The sequence below is a fragment of the Dermacentor albipictus genome, chromosome 1 (genome assembly GCF_038994185.2).
Source record: "Dermacentor albipictus isolate Rhodes 1998 colony chromosome 1, USDA_Dalb.pri_finalv2, whole genome shotgun sequence".
Lineage (NCBI taxonomy): Eukaryota > Metazoa > Arthropoda > Arachnida > Ixodida > Ixodidae > Dermacentor > Dermacentor albipictus.
Window position 1 is genome coordinate 488,238,432 of NC_091821.1, and position 18,509 is coordinate 488,256,940.

Here is an 18,509-nt window from a genome sequence, read left to right on the forward strand (position 1 = left end):
AAGGGCCTAGAGGCATGTGCTATTCAAAATAATTATCGCAGCGGCATCCTCTGAAGAGAGGAAGCGCTACGAACGTGTGGGGCTAATAACATGCAACACAACATCTTTCAAAAAACCTAAGATGGCGTTGGTGTCAAAGAGTGGTTCTGGACCAAGTAACATAACAGGATGAAGGGGGATTTGGTGCCTGTATGCTAAGAGAAAATGTTTTTTTTTCTTTCGGGTTCGGCTTCCCAATGGACTCCAATGACGACTCCAATGGACGCTGTGTGTGTGATGTGCTATGTGCTCTCTCTCCCTCTCCCCCTTCCACATCTTTCATCTCCCCCATCCCTCTCCCATGTGTAGGGTAGCAAACCGGTTAAGCTAAACTGGTTAACCTCCCTGCCTTTCTTTCTCCACTTTTTCCTTCCTTCCTTAGTATTACACCGCGTGCTCTCCACTGCCTCCGTTCCTCTTCGTGGCTTTCCTTCCTACAGCTGTTGGCGCTAGAGTTACACTGGCACACAGCAAGTAGACGGGGCCACATCGTGCGGCTTCCGCGTCTAGAAACGAACGCGTCGGGAACCCTTTCAGTTGTGAACAAAACTGGATGGCGCGCGTGCATTGCCACCGCTTCAAAGGGCATGCGTGTAATTGCGGAGCGTTTTCCGCCCTCTCTCGATTGCCACTGCAACCGGTAAAGATGCGATCAGCTAATTCGCAAGTGTGGATGGAAAAGTCTCGCGTCGCCGAAGTTGCGCGTCGCAGTTCTACAATGGCCCAGATAAAGTCGACAACCGCACGCCGTTTCAGCGGGGCAGCAGCGGCATATTGGATCGCGATGGTGCCTGCGGGCTCTGTGTAGCCTATAAACGAAGTAGAAAACAATGGGACATGCTTTGCGCCCGCGGGTGCACTGTACATTCGCGACCATCGCTCGAACAAGATTGCAGTTGCTTCGAGTCGAGTTCCCCCACAGAACAAAAGACGTTCCCGAGGGCCTTTCGTGCGGCCTCACTAAATTTAGGCCCCTACTGCCACCAGTCAACGGATTAAGTGGCGGAGTGTGGCAAAACCCCCCTGGAGGCTTTACAGTCGTAGCCGGCCTGGTAGCGCGAGTGGCGCGCGAACTACAGCGTAGATGCCGACCGAAGCGTGCGGCGACGCGGGGCGAAAGATGCCGCAAATCGAGGTTCACAAACGCCGATACAGAAAGAAGCGCGAGAAAGCAGAGCCACCATCACATTTTCTCTCGGCGGTCGCACTCAGTAGCCACAAAATGCGAGGAGGCAGCTTAGGTATTTTCATTTCAGTTTATTATTAACAAATTTAATTTCGCTAGAAAAAAAAACACACACACATTCCGACGGAACAAAATCGCACTGCTCGACAACCACTAACGACGATACTACACTTTAGAGCAACAAATAATTCCCGCGCATTTCAAAGCCGACGAAATATCCGGCCAACATCGGGAGGCTAATTCGCGGGCGAAGCACACGGCGCGAAGTCGCGCACCCGTTCCGGAGCGAGCGGATATCGGTGTCAGCGACGAAATCGAGAGCCCGCTTGGCCTCGCTGCACGCAGGGCCCGCTGCATGCAGGCGAAGCATGCTCTGGGTGCCAGAGTCAGCGCACATACGTACAGGGTGTCTTTTTTTTTTCTAGTCTGCAGCGAGTTCATTTACACGATTTCCTAAGGCAGCTAGCACAGTACTAATCCTTGATCTAAATTACACCATGAGGCGGCCATTACTCCTACGAGAGATCAAAATGTTCAACTGAATCATTAACGCAATTGCGCTAATTACTTTTTCACTATTGCACGAATTATAGCCGCCGAGTTCGCACGGCGTATCCACTTGGAACCAATTCTGTGGACAGCACGAGTTCCGAGACAGCCCGCGGTTCGGAATTTTCATAGAGTCCCTCGATATGCATTGGTGTTGCAGTTACTTTTGTGCCTCAAAACGGCTGTTTCTTGAAAAACAAAAAGAAAGAAAGACGGGGCCCTCTGAAGTGCTAGCTCAAGGAGTCGTCCTTCCGAACCATCGGATGCTTGCTCCTTATAGCGCGCGTTCGACGAGGCTTAACTATAACGTGCCGAAACAGCACTGTGGGTTACGAGGCACGCGCACCCTATGGAGCAGCGCATTAACCTTGGTCACCCGAGGATCTTCAAGGTGCACCCAAAATTAGTGCGGGATCGTTTCTCGCCCACGTCGAAACTGCGGATGCGCCCCGTTCGGGTTCATTTCGAAGGGGGCTGTAGTACTCGCAGCGCTGGCATTCCAGGCGGGCCACTGTTCACCGCGAGCAGAAAATTAAAACAAAAGGGGGGAAAAAAATGTTGAACCGCGAAGAACCGGGGGCAGTTGATGGCCAGCACGGAGAGATATGGCGGCAAGGAAAGAGGCGCCCGTCTCTTCTCCCCCTCGCCCCAAACGTCTTTTTCCCCCCTTTTTTCCTCGTTCTAAAGCAATCATGCGCGGGCGTTCTAAAAGCGTCGCTCAGGGGGCAACGAAAAAGGAAAAAAAAAACGAAGGAAAAGGTGACGTCACGACCGTTCTACCCCTCGGTATTCCCACACTCGCCCAGCAAGATTTTAATTTCGCCCGCGGCATTCTTGGCGTCTTTGTGCGGAGAACGTCAGCGCAAATGTCCCCACGCCTAGCCCGGTGCTGCGCGCAGTCTTACGACACGGCGCGCACACAAATGGAGGAAGTGGATCGTGTGACGCCTCGCGCGTGCCCCCCAATGGCGGGGCTGGCGCCGTACATCGCCGACTAGGAAGTTCGTTAGATGGTTAACGAGGCTTGTCAAGCACAGCGTTCAGAGGAAGAGTGAGAAAGTCGAAAGGCGAACTGCTTGCACAGACCTCGACGGCACAACGCGCAGCGCTCCTCGGGACAGAAAGAGATCGGAGCTGGCATATAAAGAGGCAATTTAAGCGAGAGGAGAGAAAAAAAATTTTGCCGGACAATCACATCGTCCGTTTTATACGCAATTTCGTGCCGTCCTCCCCACCACTGCGTTTGGCAATCGGTCCAAACTTTTCTTTTTTTAATTAGTTACTCGACGTCGGAGACGGAGCGCTCCATCCGGGGCTTGGTGACGAGAAGCAGGAAATACGGATAGAGACAGAGAGAGAGAGAGAGAGAGAGAGCGACACGGCACGGATGTTAACCAGAACAACCTCCGCTCTGCTACCCTGGAGGAGGGAAGGTGTATCTCAAGAGGAAAGAATAAAATAGTAATCGGGTGAACCTAAACCTGAGGGGCGCCGCATCAATGTGCCACGGCCTATCCCACAGAACGCGGGAATCCAGCCGGCCCCCTACGGGATTCCATTAGTGCCCACCTCGAGAACAATCCTAATTTCGTTCTTCACGGTGACAAAGGAAGACGCGCAGTGAAGGGGACGCGCGCAGAGGACACGCGTACGCAAGCAAAGGGCGGCGCCCAGCAGGCACACAGTGGGCGCCACACTTATGGGGGACACGGAAATAGCGTCTGGCAACAGTTACGTGCAACCACGGCGCTTTCACCAGCCGTACTGGCCGGGTTAACAAGCACTTCACATAAGCAACAGCACGAGCCAACCGCTGTTTTTGACGTTGGCATACTCGCTTTTGGTTATTTATCATTGTTTTTTTCGTCCCACATCGTACACTATTTGACTATAGTCGGATACAACTTTAGAAAAAAGGGGGCGTTTACTCCTCCGAGGCGGATGCACACGAGCATCCACCAATGGGCGCGCACTCTGGACCGACGTCATGCGCCGGACGGCCGGTGACTTCGCCGCTTCGGTCATCTGGGCGGGGCCTCCCCTTTTTTCTAAAGTTGTATCCGACTATAGCTACGTTCGTGCTGCGCGTACTTGCGCGTAACGGGCATTCCCGGGGTCCGCTACTTCCCGTTCGGCCCAAAACCGCAACATGAACAAGGCACGGAAGAAGAGGACGAGGAGATCGGGCGGTCGGCCGGCCTGGCCGCTCCACTAAGGGGAGGCCTCCTTGCCCTTTCATTCCACTCCACCGTGCAGTGCCGTTGAGGCGTCCTCACAACGAGGGACGGCCGTACACTTTTCAATTCCCTTCCGTTAAATGTCACTGCTGCGATCCACCCCGCCTTGGCAACTGCTGAACTGCCGTCAGTCTCAAGTCGGGAGCTTAGCCAAGCTCGTTGAGACCGCCCAGCTGCTGCTCTTCTATGACGGAAGATGCGACACTGCGCGCGAGGCAGCGACGGATTCGGCCAGCTGTTGTGCCCCACGAAGTGGGCCCGACGCACAGATGCATGCCATGCCAAGGCGTCGTTCCCTTTGCGAGAACCTCGTTCAACCGCCACAGTGGCCGTAGTGTTGGTCGTCGCACATTCGGCGACCTTTCTGCACTTAGCGACACATTCCTCCATGACCTGCAGTTCGTGTCGCCGAGTTAGTGATCCCTTCGCGAGCGCTGAACACTAGAAAAAATTGCTGGATGCACAACCCGAATACAGCGAGTTTCCGTGCCCAGAAAAAAATCGGATTCCTCGCGTTCTTTCAAACCGTGCACGTTTTTGCCACGTTATGCAATATGAACATAAACGCCGAACTTCAGATGGGAACGTCCGCTGCATTGTAAATATATTAGTGAACTAAAATGCCGCCTGCCTCCTGCAGGTAAATTAAATTTAATATTTCCCTGCACGGCCATTATAGACCAACGTGAAATAAAACAAAATCAAATCGTGACGTTTCGCGTGTCAAAGCCACGATGTGATTATGGGACGTGCCGCAACGGGAGACTGCGGATTAACTCCGCAAGCTCGGGGTTCTCTAACGTGCACCCAATGCACGGCACACGGGCGCTGTGGCATTTTGCCATTCATCGAAATGCGGCCGGGGTTCGATCCCGCGACCTCGTCCTTAGGAGCGAAAGCCAACGCAACCACGTCACCACGGCGGGTAGACGAAGTCGAAATGTTTCGATAAATGCTTTAAGCCACGTTAGTCAATATTGCAATGTGTCAGAGCTACATCACTCAAAATTTATTCTACAGTATTAGCGAAACGTTAGCGACGTTGCGACAAAATTTAGCGAAAATTTCGTCGCTTTTCGGCCTTAGTTTAGCGACAAATAATAATAATATTTGGGGTTTTACGTGCCAAAACCACTTTCTGATTATGAGGCACGCCGTAGTGGAGGACTCCGGAAATTTTGACCACCTGGGGTTCTTTAACGTGCGCCTAAATCTAAGCACACGGGTGTTTTCGCATTTCGCCCCCATCGAAATGCGGCCGCCGTGGCCGGGATTCGATCCCGCGACCTCGTGCTCAGCAGCCCAACACCATAGCCACTGAGCAACCACGGCGGGTAGTTTAGCGACAAGCTCAAACAGGTTGTCGACACTGGTAGCTGGAGAAGGGGGGATTACAGATTCCAATCGAAGAGTCAGACGTCCTTTGCGGTTGAACAAAGCGCGCGTGTTCGGAATTACAAGTCTACGTCACCAGATTCCTGCAGCGATTCACTCGTGCTGCGAATCGGCACAGGAGGTAAGTGCCAACGGACGGACTCAGAGTTACACGAGTTGGTTCATAGATGGATAATGAGCTAAAAATTCTACCGATTTTTTTTTTTAAAGCACGAGAAGGCCCTGCACCCTATCGTTTGATACCCTCGTATGTGTGGCAGCCAGTTCGGGCTATCAAGAAAAAGCGTGAGAAACAGTTTAAACTCTGAACGTTGCATATATCAGTTTAAAAAGCACTGTATCGCAATACTTCTTACAAATAAATATAGTAACGGCCGAGACAAAAATGAATAAAATGGTGCGATTTCTCTATCTCCTTTTTTTTTGGGGGGGGGGGGGGGAGGGGGTTAGTGGCAGCCGCGACAGAAATAAAATAAAAATATTACGAAACCGAACGATGGTACGGGTAGGCAAGTCCCCGCACAACGACAGTCTCCCAATGCCTCGACAAGGAACAAGCGACATGGCTTTCCCATAGCGGAGCAGACGTAACGTATAACGTCACAAACCAGTTTTCTTTTCCGTTCTACTTTTTCCCCCTGCTCCATTCTTGCGGCGGGCCACATTTCCGAAACGGATGCCTCCGACGTCGCCCGCGGCGAGGAGGGCACCTGTCCGGATCCCAGCTGCCACTGAGCCGATGGCATTTGAGGTCGACGACAGTGCGGCGCTCTGCGTTTCACCGGAATTTCTCGACTTGTTTACAGTGCCGCGGGCTAGTTGTGAGCGGCGGGCGGCATAATAAAGCTCGCCGGTACGTCTGTGAGATCGAAAAAGTATGCGGCGGCGTTTCCGCTGGAGTGCCGGTAGAGTTAAATCGTGGGCGTTTTCATGGGCCAAAACCACGATCTCATTAGAGTGTTTTAGTTGAGCGTTTTTACGGTACGCTCCGCTCCGAGCTGCCCCGCTAAGCCACAGCGGAGCGGCGGGCAATTTTCACGCTGTAGTTATACGTTTAGCGTAGCGGAGCGGACCTTTAGTAGTTGCAGCGCCCCATGGCCAAACTCAGGGTAATGAAAGAAAATAAATACACCTATTGATCACTCTAATAGAGTAAAACGTGTATGTGTATATACATTACTTATTTCACCATGCATTATCAAGAAGTGCGCTTGTAATGCGTTACCAGCCCATTTTATCCAATGGAAAATAAAGTGCCGTCTTGGGGAACGCTGCGTGATAGCCAGCGCGCTTGCCTTTTGCGTCCAATCCAATCCTCTCTGACGCCAACGCTAGCCAAAGCGCTGCGCGGCACGCTCCGCTCAGGCAGCTTCGAAGCGGACCGTGTTCCTCGCTCCGCTGGCCCGCTTACGACTAAGCGGACGGTGCATTCGCGCTTGCGCTCCGCTTAGTTGCTTAGCGTAGCGTAAATCATCATCAGCCTGGTTATACCCCCACTGCAGGGCAAAGGCCTCTCCCATACTTCTCCAACTACCCCGGTCATGTACTAATTGTGGCCATGTTGTCCCTGCATACTTCTTGATCTCATCCGCCCACCTAACTTTCTGCCGCCCCCTGCTACGCTTCCCTTCCCTTGGAATCCAGTCCGTAACCCTTAATGACCATCAATAATCTTCCCTCCTCACTACATGTCCTGCCCATGCCCATTTCTTTTTCTTGATTTCAACTAAGATGTCATTAACACCCGCGTTTGTTGCCTCACCCAATCTGCTCTTTTCTTATCCGTTAACGTCACACCTATCATTCTTCTTTCCATAGCTCGTTGCGTCGTCCTCAATTTAAGTAGAACTCTTTTCGTAAGCCTCCAGGTTTCTGCCCCGTACGCTCGTACTGGTAAGACACAGCTACACACTTTTCTCTTGAGGGATAATGGCAACCTGCTCTTCATGATCTGAGAATGCCTGCCATGAACAGCAGGTTGTCATTATCCATCAAGAGAAAAGTGTATAACAGCTGTGTCTTACCAGTACGAGCGCAAACACGTTCAACTAAAACACTCTACTATGAGGCACGTCGTAGCGGGTCTGCGGAACAATTTGGACCAGCCGGAGTTCGTGAAGGGGCCCCTCACCAGGTCTGGCTATTTTGGGCTGACGAGCGCAGAGCAAACATCGCGCGATAACGATCGCGTCTGCGAATTATTACATCGCTACGCGCCGCTGAAGGACTTCAAATTTCGAACCAAACGGCGTTTTTCCTTCTCCTCGCGGCCACCACGCTCCAAGCCGGAGAATGACGTACTCGTGCGCCTACGTGCACGTGTTTGCAATGTGACGTCGTTCGTGGTGACATGCGACCTCGAGAATTATTCGAGGCAACATCTGTTATTCGTGTGATCTGCTGCCTAAATTGACAAATTAAAACTTAGAGAAATAATAAAACACACGAACCGTATGTCTGCATGTTACTTGGCACCGCAGCAAGAGAAATGTACATACTTCCGCTTTGTCCGCTTGTTCCCACGGTCGTGCGCGATGACACCGAAACTCATTTTCTACTGCCTTCTAGCGAGAGGTGATGCTCTGCGATCCGCTTGTGTCTGCCTCAGCATTCGCGTAGCACTGACCTATGCTGCCAGTCAGGTGTCCTCGTGCGCAGCGCGCAATATCGTGCGCTGCGCGAGACAATCGCGACAGCTAGCGCGCGACGCCGTCAGCGGAAGTGCGCCGCGCCGCGAAAAAAAAAAAGCGAGAGCAAAAATTTAAGGCGGGGCCCGTGACGTATGCGTCACGCGATCCTCGAGGTCCGGCATGGGAGAACGCAGGGAAGGAATTTCGCTTGCGGAGGCTAGACGGGGCGAGTGCAGAGAGCGTCTGCTTGGCAGCGGAGCTCGCCCCCCTGAAATCGTGGGTTCGCGGCACGAAATATTTCTATCTCGGCTACTAATGAGCCGATTTCTAAAATTTTGCGGCAGAACGCTCCCAAGAGGGCACCGTAACAACTTCCAGCGCATAAACGAAATTTGCGACGGGGCGCGGTGACGGGCGCTTTAACGGGCACCTAAATTAAGTACACGGCTGTTTTCGCCATTTCGCTCCCATCGAAATGCGGCCGCCGCGGTCAGGATTAGATCCCCGGAACTCGTGCTTCGAAGCGCCACACCACACAGCCGCCAAGCCACCGCGTCGGCTCGAAAGGATGTCCCGCAACAGTCTCAGCTGTAGTCCGTCGTTCTTGCCCGGAGATTTCCGACCGCAGCCGAAGGCAGCGGAGTTCCAAGCGCACGGCGGCAGCCAGTTGGCCGAAACGGCCGGGACAGGGCTAAGCACCACCGGAGCCTACACGTCAGAGGAGACGCGGCGACAGCTGCCCGTGCCGAGCCGCACCACCACCGAACGCGCGGCGGCATTTTATGCAAGCATATGCTCCTCGGCACGGCGGTGTCGCCTTCAATACCACGCGACACCGTGACGTCACGACAGAGGAGAAACGGGGCTCCAACTCGCGGCGTCGCGGCGCTATATAAGCAGCTGCGCTTGCCTCTGCTAGACACTCACGAGGTGAGATGGCTCCTGGAGACAGAGCTGCTCGTCGGAATGAGAAGCGAAGGTTGCGGCGTGCTACAGAGACTGTTTCTAGGTGGCTTTGCTACGGCGCAGCGACTACGCGCCCCGCATCGGACGCGGCGAGCGTCGAGCAACGCAACGTTCGGCGCGACAACGAAATGTGCGCCTGAGCAAGCGCCGCACGCCTGAGCCGACGACACCGACTTTTCTGCGACACGAGCTCCTTAACGCTGTCGCGTTAAAATAAAGGCTAGTATGCTTCGCAACCTGGGCTTAACCTTAGCTAAGCCACAGCCAGTTTTTTCGTGTCGTCACCGTGCGACGCCGCCACTGTGCTTCTAGACAACCAACCACTGCGGAGGCAGATTTACGGCCATCGTGCGATCGTACGCCAACGAGGCAATCCGCTACTTGTCAAAGAGGAAGCGCTGCCTCGTTTCTCAGCGGAAAGCATTTCGGCGTATACAATGCAGGGTTTCCCCACGCATCTGCCGGCTTCCCTCGTGCCGCGCTCGTCTGCATTTAACGTCGAGATACAAATATGATGACGTGACAAAACAAGCGAGAAAATTAACAGAAAGAGAAAAGACGTGTGTGTGTGCGGTTTTGGCGCACAACTAGTTTAGCACGCAAGACGACAGAACGGGCTGGATATGAATACTGCCAGTGGAAGGGACTTAACGCCTGCCAGTCTCCAAATCAGGATCAAGTATGGAGAACAGGGAGGGGGCATGCGTTTAAAGCAAACATTATACAAAGGGAAGAAGACACCGTATAAGGGTCACCATACATCGGAGGCGTTGTGTTCGAAGCCGAGCCGCGCACTGCACGGAATCGCTGTAAGCAACGGTGCGGACGCCTGCAACGGCCGCGCAAGCAGAGAAATGCGCACGGTTCGCTCACGCATGCGCACTTGCAGCCCGCGCACAACCCGCCGCCGAACGCGTGCAGAAGCACGATTTGCTGGTTGAAATCTGCAACAGATAAGTCAACCCGTAAACGTTCAATGAAATTAGGCAGGAAAACGCACAGGTGCAATGTAACGCACATCGTTACATTTGCGAAATAATTCGCCGTTGTGAAATGAGCGACGACGTATCCGTTGACAACAAGAATTTATAAGCGGCGCTGCCCGTCCTTTCGTCTCGCAAAGAATCGGAATATCCTCGGAACAATGTCTCGGAAAATGAAAAAAAAGAATGGATAAGAAAAAACGAAGCACTACACACTCGCGTCTCAAAAATAACTTCCCTGGCGCGACAATGAACGCGCAACTTTCTCGATACGCAGGTCCCGTTTTTATCTTCGACGTCGGGCGCGCCTTGCAGACCTCAATAACTTGTCGCGCGAAAGTGTCGACAGGCGATGGCGCGTTTCCCCTGCCGGCACTTAACGCAGATAGCGACACATGGGCGATACCGGTGCTTTGCCGCCGGAGAGGCGAGAAATGAGTGAGCCCAGAATAGACTGACCCGACGGTATCGCTTCTCACCCTACGGCCAGACATATCCCGGCTTATCGAACACAAAAGGGCGATTCATATAAATCAGGGGGCCGGCCGAATATTCCAAGTTTCGAATACTAAACTAATTGTTCGTATTCTAAAAAGGAACTACTCGGTGCTTCCGAATATTCGTAACCAGTAATCGAATATCTCTAAACAACCAAACGTTAAAGGGTATGAGGTTATTTTTCTCCGTCTGCTAAACTAAGTATCGCAATTTAATTATCAGGAGCGAACCGCGACAAACGTTTCTGGAACAATGCCGAAACAAAATTAGTAATACGAGCTATGTTTTCGGGTTGTAGCGGAAGCCTACATCACACAGACTTTCTTGTACAGTGATCATTTAGTGTTTTGCTCATTCTGTAGTCACGAAACCGTTTTACGTCTTACGGAACGACCTGTTATGTTTTCTTTGCTACCGGCAATATGACACGTGTCGACGGCATACAAAGTCTTCCAGCACTTGTTTTTTTTTCCCTCAATACTTCTCATCTTTTGTTTCGGCAACTGTTTTATTTTGCGTCTTTAGAAAAGCAATCCTGCAGCAGCCACATTTTGTTCTTAAAAAGTTTGTTTGCACTCAGGCTCGCAAGTCGTTAAGGAGGCTATTCACGATATTTTTTTTAATGACAGTTATAGTTATCGTATGTGAGAAAATGATCCATCGTCCCCAATAGGTGTTTTTTTGCACTTGTTCGTACAGGAGTGGCACGCTACAGCGGCGAAATAAATATTCGTGCTGCAACTACATGCGCCTTCGCTAAAATATTCCATTCCATGCTTTCTACTGGCATAAAAAAAAAAATGATAGCCACCCAAACCCTAGTATATTGCCACTATACAAACACCAAGTTAGCGATGACGAAATAGCGTATACTGATCGATTATTTGTATTTTATTTATTGGATACTGTCAACCCCGTTCTTGGGGTCATTACATTATTGAACGAGGAATCGACATTCTAAAGAACCTGCAGTGGGAGGTGGAAGAATGACACGGCTCTGCACAGGCTACTATGACAGCCGAGGTAATGTCGGGCATCGAATCAATTTTTTGTCGCCGGGTGTTGTATTTCAGGCGCACCAAAATTAAGCGGACGAGTTATTTTTTCCTTTTATTCTTTCAAACATATCCCAATTAACGTCGGCATGCGGCGGGGAGTCGAGCGAGTGACCCACAGCGCCGGGAAGCCGCGGTCAAGTCAAACACGGCGGTGAGTCGGCGACGACCGAATCAAAGGGCGTGCGGTCTAAGTAGACGCGCACGCACGGGAGGAGACGTGTCGACAGTCGCACGGCCACCAGCCCCCCGAACAGCGACCTGAAGCCTCGGCGATCGCCGACCCACAAACGCCGGGAGGCGAGGCTCTGCGGGACTTGGGCGCAAACGCTTCCCTCTGGACTCGCGCAGGCACCCGACGCAGGGTATATGCCTGCGGCTCAAGTATGGGCGAGGCGTAGCCATTTGCGCAGCGATTACTGGCGTGCCTGGCATTAGCCGACGTCAGCGCGCCTCTAATCGTTTCGAAAGAATCGACACGGTGGAAGAGGCCGCTACATCGTAGGGCTGCCCGGATTAGGAAGGTTTTCGGGTCGAATACGGGCAGTCAAAATACACGGCCTTCCAATGTTTCCTCGTGTAAAAAGTAAAATATATCAGCGCGGTAAAAAAACAAAGAAAAAGAGAAGATACAATTTGTTTGCACTGCGATAAATGTCTGCGGCACCTTGCACAACGGCGCGTCCAGTGAACTGAGGAGGTCGTGGAAAAATCAGAACTGGTCTCGCTTATCCGGGGCACCGTGGCAATGACAAAAACAAAATGGCAGCCCGCTATCGGGGTCCACGTAGAATGTTATGCTCGTAGAAGGAGATAAATGCGATACACAACTTTGCACAACAGCACAGAATTAGTTGTCTTTACGCAATGCAAGCGCTGTGAAACTGGCCAATTGAAAACTGCGTTGCCAAAACAGACACACCAAAGTCGACGGCCGCGCCTAAAACGAGAGGCATCCTGGAATGGAAAGCGTTAGGCACACGTGATCGGGCCCCGCGTGTTCTTCGCTCGGTTACCGATGCATCGGCGGCAGCGGAATTATTCGGAGCGGTGCTCTTCTTCGTACACTCCAATAAGTGTCGTACGCGAAGCACTGGTATCCGTTTCATTCGAAAACGAACAATCGGTAATTTGGAACACTCCATTGTGGAATTGCCTAGTACAAGTCGAATAACGGTACATTCCGTGGCCATCCGAAATTTTGAATATTCAACACCCGCACGTGGCGACCAACGACGGAACCAGGCGGCGAGTGGTCAACCCTACCCGACCCAGGCGACGTGCCAGCTCCAAAGAAGAGGAACACCTTCCGTGTTGCCCAGGCCCTGCCTAGACGTAACCGCCGCCTGGTTCGTTTCGGCCGCTTATAGCTTCCGCGGGCGTCCAGGGCGGACAAAGGAAGAGTTCGCGAAAAGTTCACGTTGCCAAAGTCAAACGTGTGACGTCAACACAGCGGCGCGAGCCTGTTACGAAAAGTCAAGCGTGACGTCGACACATCGGCGTGAGACTTACGGAGAGTCCGCACTGTGACGTAAACCGTGACACGCTGCGCCGCGACTGCCCGTGTTGCCCGGTCGGTCGCGAATATTTTTTTCCTGCGCGCCACCGTGGCAGATGAGCGGGCAATGACGGTGTCGCCGAGGCACCGGTTGCTTCGGCACTTTCCTCTTCGCACGCCAATTTCGGGCACGGTTTTGATAACGAGACCTCGATCTCGTAACGATCATTCGTTCGGCATTGTTATGTATCCAACGAACGGAGAACAGGTCGAAAAGCAAATACGCGTCGTACTCCTGTGTGCACGCTTGCCGGCAACATTCTTCGCTGGGCAAGGTCGCCATTGTCCCGGCGACAAACGACAGCCCCCAGCGGTACGCACGTTTTGAAAAGATATGCGGGGCCGAACAACGACCGCTCGATGGAAATGCGGAACCTTACACTGGAAGGTATTCAGATGGCATGTCGATTACGGACGCGTTTGACTCAGCAGTACGTCGAACTTCCTCAACGAAATGTGCTTCACAAATATTGTGTTACATTATTCGATCTCTGCCCGATCAGCATCTTTGACGCGACTGTTTTCCCGGCAAGTGTTTATTCCCATATAGAGTTGCGTACACGTGACATCACTAAGCAATAGACTACTGCCACGTATACCCAACCCAAACATTTCAGATGATGCAATGTGACGTAAGCTGTCATGCTATCATTCACCAGCTTTATATACTCTTGACTCCCTTAAATGCATTAGCCGTCACAAAAAACAACAAACTTACCCATGTTCCTCAATACCTTTAGTAAAAATAGCCACATGCCAAAAGGCTCCTTCAGACCCCAGGAACATCTAGAATAATGTATGCCTCATTGGCCGATATATTCATTTTGCATCCACTGCCAAGCCTGGGCTCTGATGCCCAGTGTCTAAGCGATTAGTGGAAACCAAGTGAACTTCTAGTTTTTTTAAATGTGAGACTAACAAAAAATAAAAATTCTCAAGACCAGCCTTTCTGGATTCCACCTGGACTTTAACACCACTATCACAATGTGGCCACAATGAATTTAGTCCTTCAGTTTACACTCAGCAAAGACGCACATTGCCATTGAGATGGCACATTTGGATTTAGAAATGCGAGCGTGAACTCATTACCCAAATTGGCACTTCACAGCAAAAAGTTGCTTACAGGACACTACCGCAGAAAGGCCCAGACATCAACGTTTTCCGACGTGACTCGAGCTCTTGCTGCGCATACAACAACAACCAGCAGTGGAAAACATCTGTATTGCTCAGAAATTTGTATGTTCATCGCTACTTCAAAGCAACGTGTCATAAGCTCAAAATTGGAATGCTGCCACCTGCGCTGGTATCAAATCCACGCGCTCACATGTTACAAGTAAAGCAGATGGGCTGCTGTGCACCTGGAACATGGGCAGGAGGAACACAAACAAAAGAGCCCTGACACAGCCTGAAATTCAGGGCGTTCTAGATAAACAAGGTGTTCCAGCTTGCACATTGGACGGCCTCTCTGTGTTTATCCAGGTCCCTCAGTCCTAACAATACTGCAAGCACATGAAACCAGCATGCAAGGGAGGATATGAAATTGAGCTATTCAGGCACTGCTTCGTTTAAGAAACTTCTTTAGACGGGGAGAAAAAGAAAGATCCTAAACCTCAGAGCCTTACCTAACCATTTCTGTAAAATGAACTTGTGTGCCCTTCATTGTCTGTCTGTCTGTGCCCTGGCCTCCTTGGCTCCATTTAGAAATTCCCACATGGTTGCGACAACGATCTACAAATCTTGGAAAAATGTATTCACGTGCCAACTGAAGAGCTCGTGAAAAGCACACAGGTATACTGAAAGCTCTCGGGCATTTTCCATTATTAAAGCGAACGTTTCTTTGCCTCTTAGTCCCACTTGTAAGGGTGCTGTGTAACCAAACAGACAACTTGGACCTTGGGATATGTGCTAACTTGGTATGTGATAGCAGCTGGTTTGCCAAGTCGGCACCTTGGGCGTCTGGGTGTGCAACCATTCTTAGCCAATCCACCAGAACAGGTATGTGCCACAACAGGTACACAGCCCTTAAATGTGGCTAGATATGCATCGCACTTACCTGTGCACACCTCTCAGCAACGTTCTACCCTGGGCAAGCACCGTAGCTCGTCTTTGCCCTCATGACAACACTACTACCTCGCTAACTCAAACAAAATTTTCGTCACTTATATTACAACATTGTGCTGGATCCGAGTGTTTTGTTGAGTAATTTGTGAAACCTACACAATTCTTCACTGCACCTCACACACACTGTTCAGTTCACACATATACCCACAACGTTAGTTTAACGACATTAATTTTATTACCTCCAGAAATTGTGTGCATTGAAGGACAAAATCGCAATTCAGGTGCCATCTGCTTGTGCAAAGCACTAGTGGTGTAATGGTTTGAATGCTCCTCTTGGAAGCCATATCATCTTTGGTGGATCCTAGGCATACCTGCCTCCATTCTTGTGAGTGTTATATTGTTCCATGCATGAATAATACTGCCAAATCAACAATCAACCAAGACAGCCCTCTGTTGTATGCCATCCCTGCTGTTCAAAGGCCAAAAAAAGAAAAAGCAGTCTCCTTGTAAATTAGAAGGCTCTAATGAAAAGGCAATATTCCAGAACGGAAGTCCTACACCACATAAAAAGTTATCACAGACCAGCGAGCTTGAATGTAGTTTGATGAAAGCAAAACAGCTGCGCAATGCACCTGCCTTGAAGGCTGGCACACCTGATGTGTTAACAGAACGTAAACAAAGCCAGTTCCTGGATCATTTCTGGCTCCTACTAAAACAAAGTCACGAATAATATGTGCAGTATGTCAGAGATACTTGTAAACTGGCAGGTGGCCAACAAAAGAACAAAGCAACAAATTTGTTAAGGAACTTTGGATGCAATAGGAAAAAGAGATGTGCTCAATGAAGAAAACTGCACAACAGGGCAAATGTGGTACAAAAGTTTTTTTGGCCGATGTCCAACTGGCGGGGCGTTGTGAAGGGTTCAGCTTTTGCGGTCGCATGTTAGAGTCTCTCAGACACACATACAAAAACATGAGCATGCAAACAGAATGACAACGAACCTGTCACTACTGTAACAGTTGCCTGCTGTCCTCATTGATGCGGAGGGTTAGAGGTGGCACCCTGGGCCGAGTGGTTGCACTTTGAACCTGCCAGTCGACTGTGCTGTTAAGTCATTCTCTCAAGTTGATCATTAGTCGTTCTCTTAAGATGCGAGGTCTGTCCCAAGAATAAACTTTCATCATTCTCAATCTCTAATGTTTACCCTGTGCAGAGAAGGAGATTAGTGCATACGTGCTTATCTCTACATCTTCCCTATAATAAATAATCTATTCCCGAATAGCGCTCGAGACTGCCTTAATCGTTTCCAGGCTAGTACGACAGTGTAAAAACATTCCTATGGAGACTGGAAAGTCTCCATACATGTTACTGCAGGTAAAATCTGAAAAGCTGTTCAGCAGTTTCTAATCCACAAACCATGCAATTACTACAGCTCATATGAGCCGACATGGCAATACAGCAACAAGAAATCTCGCATATCTCGTAGGTTTCGCAGTCTTTGATGATGATGAATTTCGTGTTTTGTGGTGCAAGGACCGAGTACGGCCAAAGAGCACCAAGCTTATGGTCTCTAGTTGTCTAACATATGCCCTAAATTTGTAACGAGCAACGCTTGCTGGCGCCTGTCTTATCCAGCTCAACCTGCACCAATTCTCAAGCTTCTATGGGTGGTTTAAATAAAGGGGCTGAATAGAGCATTCTTTTTTTTTTTTACCTTCCCTGCATTAGGAAAATATGCTTTTCACAGTGCACACAACCGTTGCGGTGGACCACTTCGCGTTAGGTAGGTCGGTTTATGGAACGGCACAAGAACATTCAATTCTTGCTGAAGTATCTAACGGCAATCGAAGTATACCGCCCCATATGCGTAAGCAGAACAGAAAGGATGAGACAAAAAAGGAAATGATTCACTGCACTACACGCCAGTTCGACGACGCGCTCGGCCACCGATTCGCGACTCCGCAAACGCGCGTGACCGCTGCGCATCCCAAGCGCCAACCGGGGCGGCAGCAGCAGGCTTTCGTCGGTCAGACCGCGCGTTGCTATTCCACACGTATCGGCGAGAAAGCACGCTTCCCCTTCGGGCAGCGCGTTTTTCCTCCAGCGAAGGAACGTTTCGCGACGGAGGCGACAAAGCATTGCGTGTTTCTCACGGCAAAGTGACACGCTAGAGGCCGAACAAGGAAAGATGGGCGCGTTTCGTCTAATGGCCGTGGAAAAACTAGCAGGAAAACACCTGCGTCGTCCTCCAACAGCATTGTCGGAAGCAAACGGAAGTAATTTTAAAAAAAAGTTAGAGATGGTCTCCGTGACGGCTCTCGGGCCAAATTACAACTGCGCTAAGGCGGCAAAAAGCACCCACAAAATATGCAAACCAACATCGCAAGTTTCTCAACATGCCGAGCGGCTGTCAATCACGAAGCCTCCGACCTAGTTCATCAAAGAAGAAAAAGCAAAAGCACCCGGCTGAGGTGACGAGGTGTGTGGGCCGGTGATAAAAGGGCAGGCCGGCCAGTGATGTGATGAGGAGCACCGCGCGCGTGATGCATGCCGACCGGCATCGCGAGCGAGCCGCGGGTCCTCTCGGCCGCCGCGTAAACAGGCGGCCGGAGGCGCCGGCATCAACGACAGCCCCGGCAGCTCGACCAGAGGCCGAACTCTGGTCAACCGACTAGCACAGTTACGAGGAAAACGTTTCCATGCCTCCTCGTGAGAAAAATGAAAGAGAGAAAAAAAAAAAAAAAGATGTGCCGCACTCAGTGCCCCTTTTCCGCCTCGACTCTGCGAGTCGACGGTGAAAACATGCGTGGAACGGCAGCGACGATCTGCCGCTAGCACACGGCGGTGTTCGCGCTCTGAACACGGCGTTGTTGAGGCCGAGCAGCTCGGCGAACACGATGCACAGGGAAAGGCCACTGCCGGCTGGCGCTTACCTGATCCGCCGGTCGAAGCAGGTAGCCCAAGAGCAGCGTAGCGAAGAACACTCACCACACACAACTTGCACAAGTGCACGTATCATGCGTACGCCTCGCACCACTCGCACCACTCACGATGCGCCTGCCGCGGACTCCCAGCCCGACCAATGGGCGCCCTGGAAGGAACAGACGACAGCACCTCATGTCATGCGCTGGCCAATCGCTGCCCGCCTTAGCGATCGCTAGAACTTTACCTAAACTACGTGCATTTTTCCGCACTTCCATACTTTAAAAACCACAAATAATCGTACTACCAATCATTATTTGAAGGAAGCCCTCGGCTGAGGTCTTGCTATATTTACATAGCACGAAACGATTTGTTGGCTAGTCGCGCCATCTATCTTTCGGGCCTTCAAGCGCGTTATTGCAATAATGGC

General features: G+C 51.0%; 1 protein-coding gene across 1 annotated transcript in view; it reads right to left on the reverse strand.

Annotated features, from left to right (window-relative positions):
• ATPCL (ATP-citrate synthase) overlaps positions 1-18,250 on the reverse strand; it is a 117,735-nt gene extending 99,485 nt beyond the window's left edge. Inside the window, exon 1 of the mRNA XM_065445286.1 lies at positions 18,091-18,250. The gene's annotated coding sequence lies outside the window, so the exon portion shown is untranslated. The remainder of the gene's footprint in view (positions 1-18,090) is intronic.
• Between the last annotated feature and the right edge of the window lie 259 nt (positions 18,251-18,509).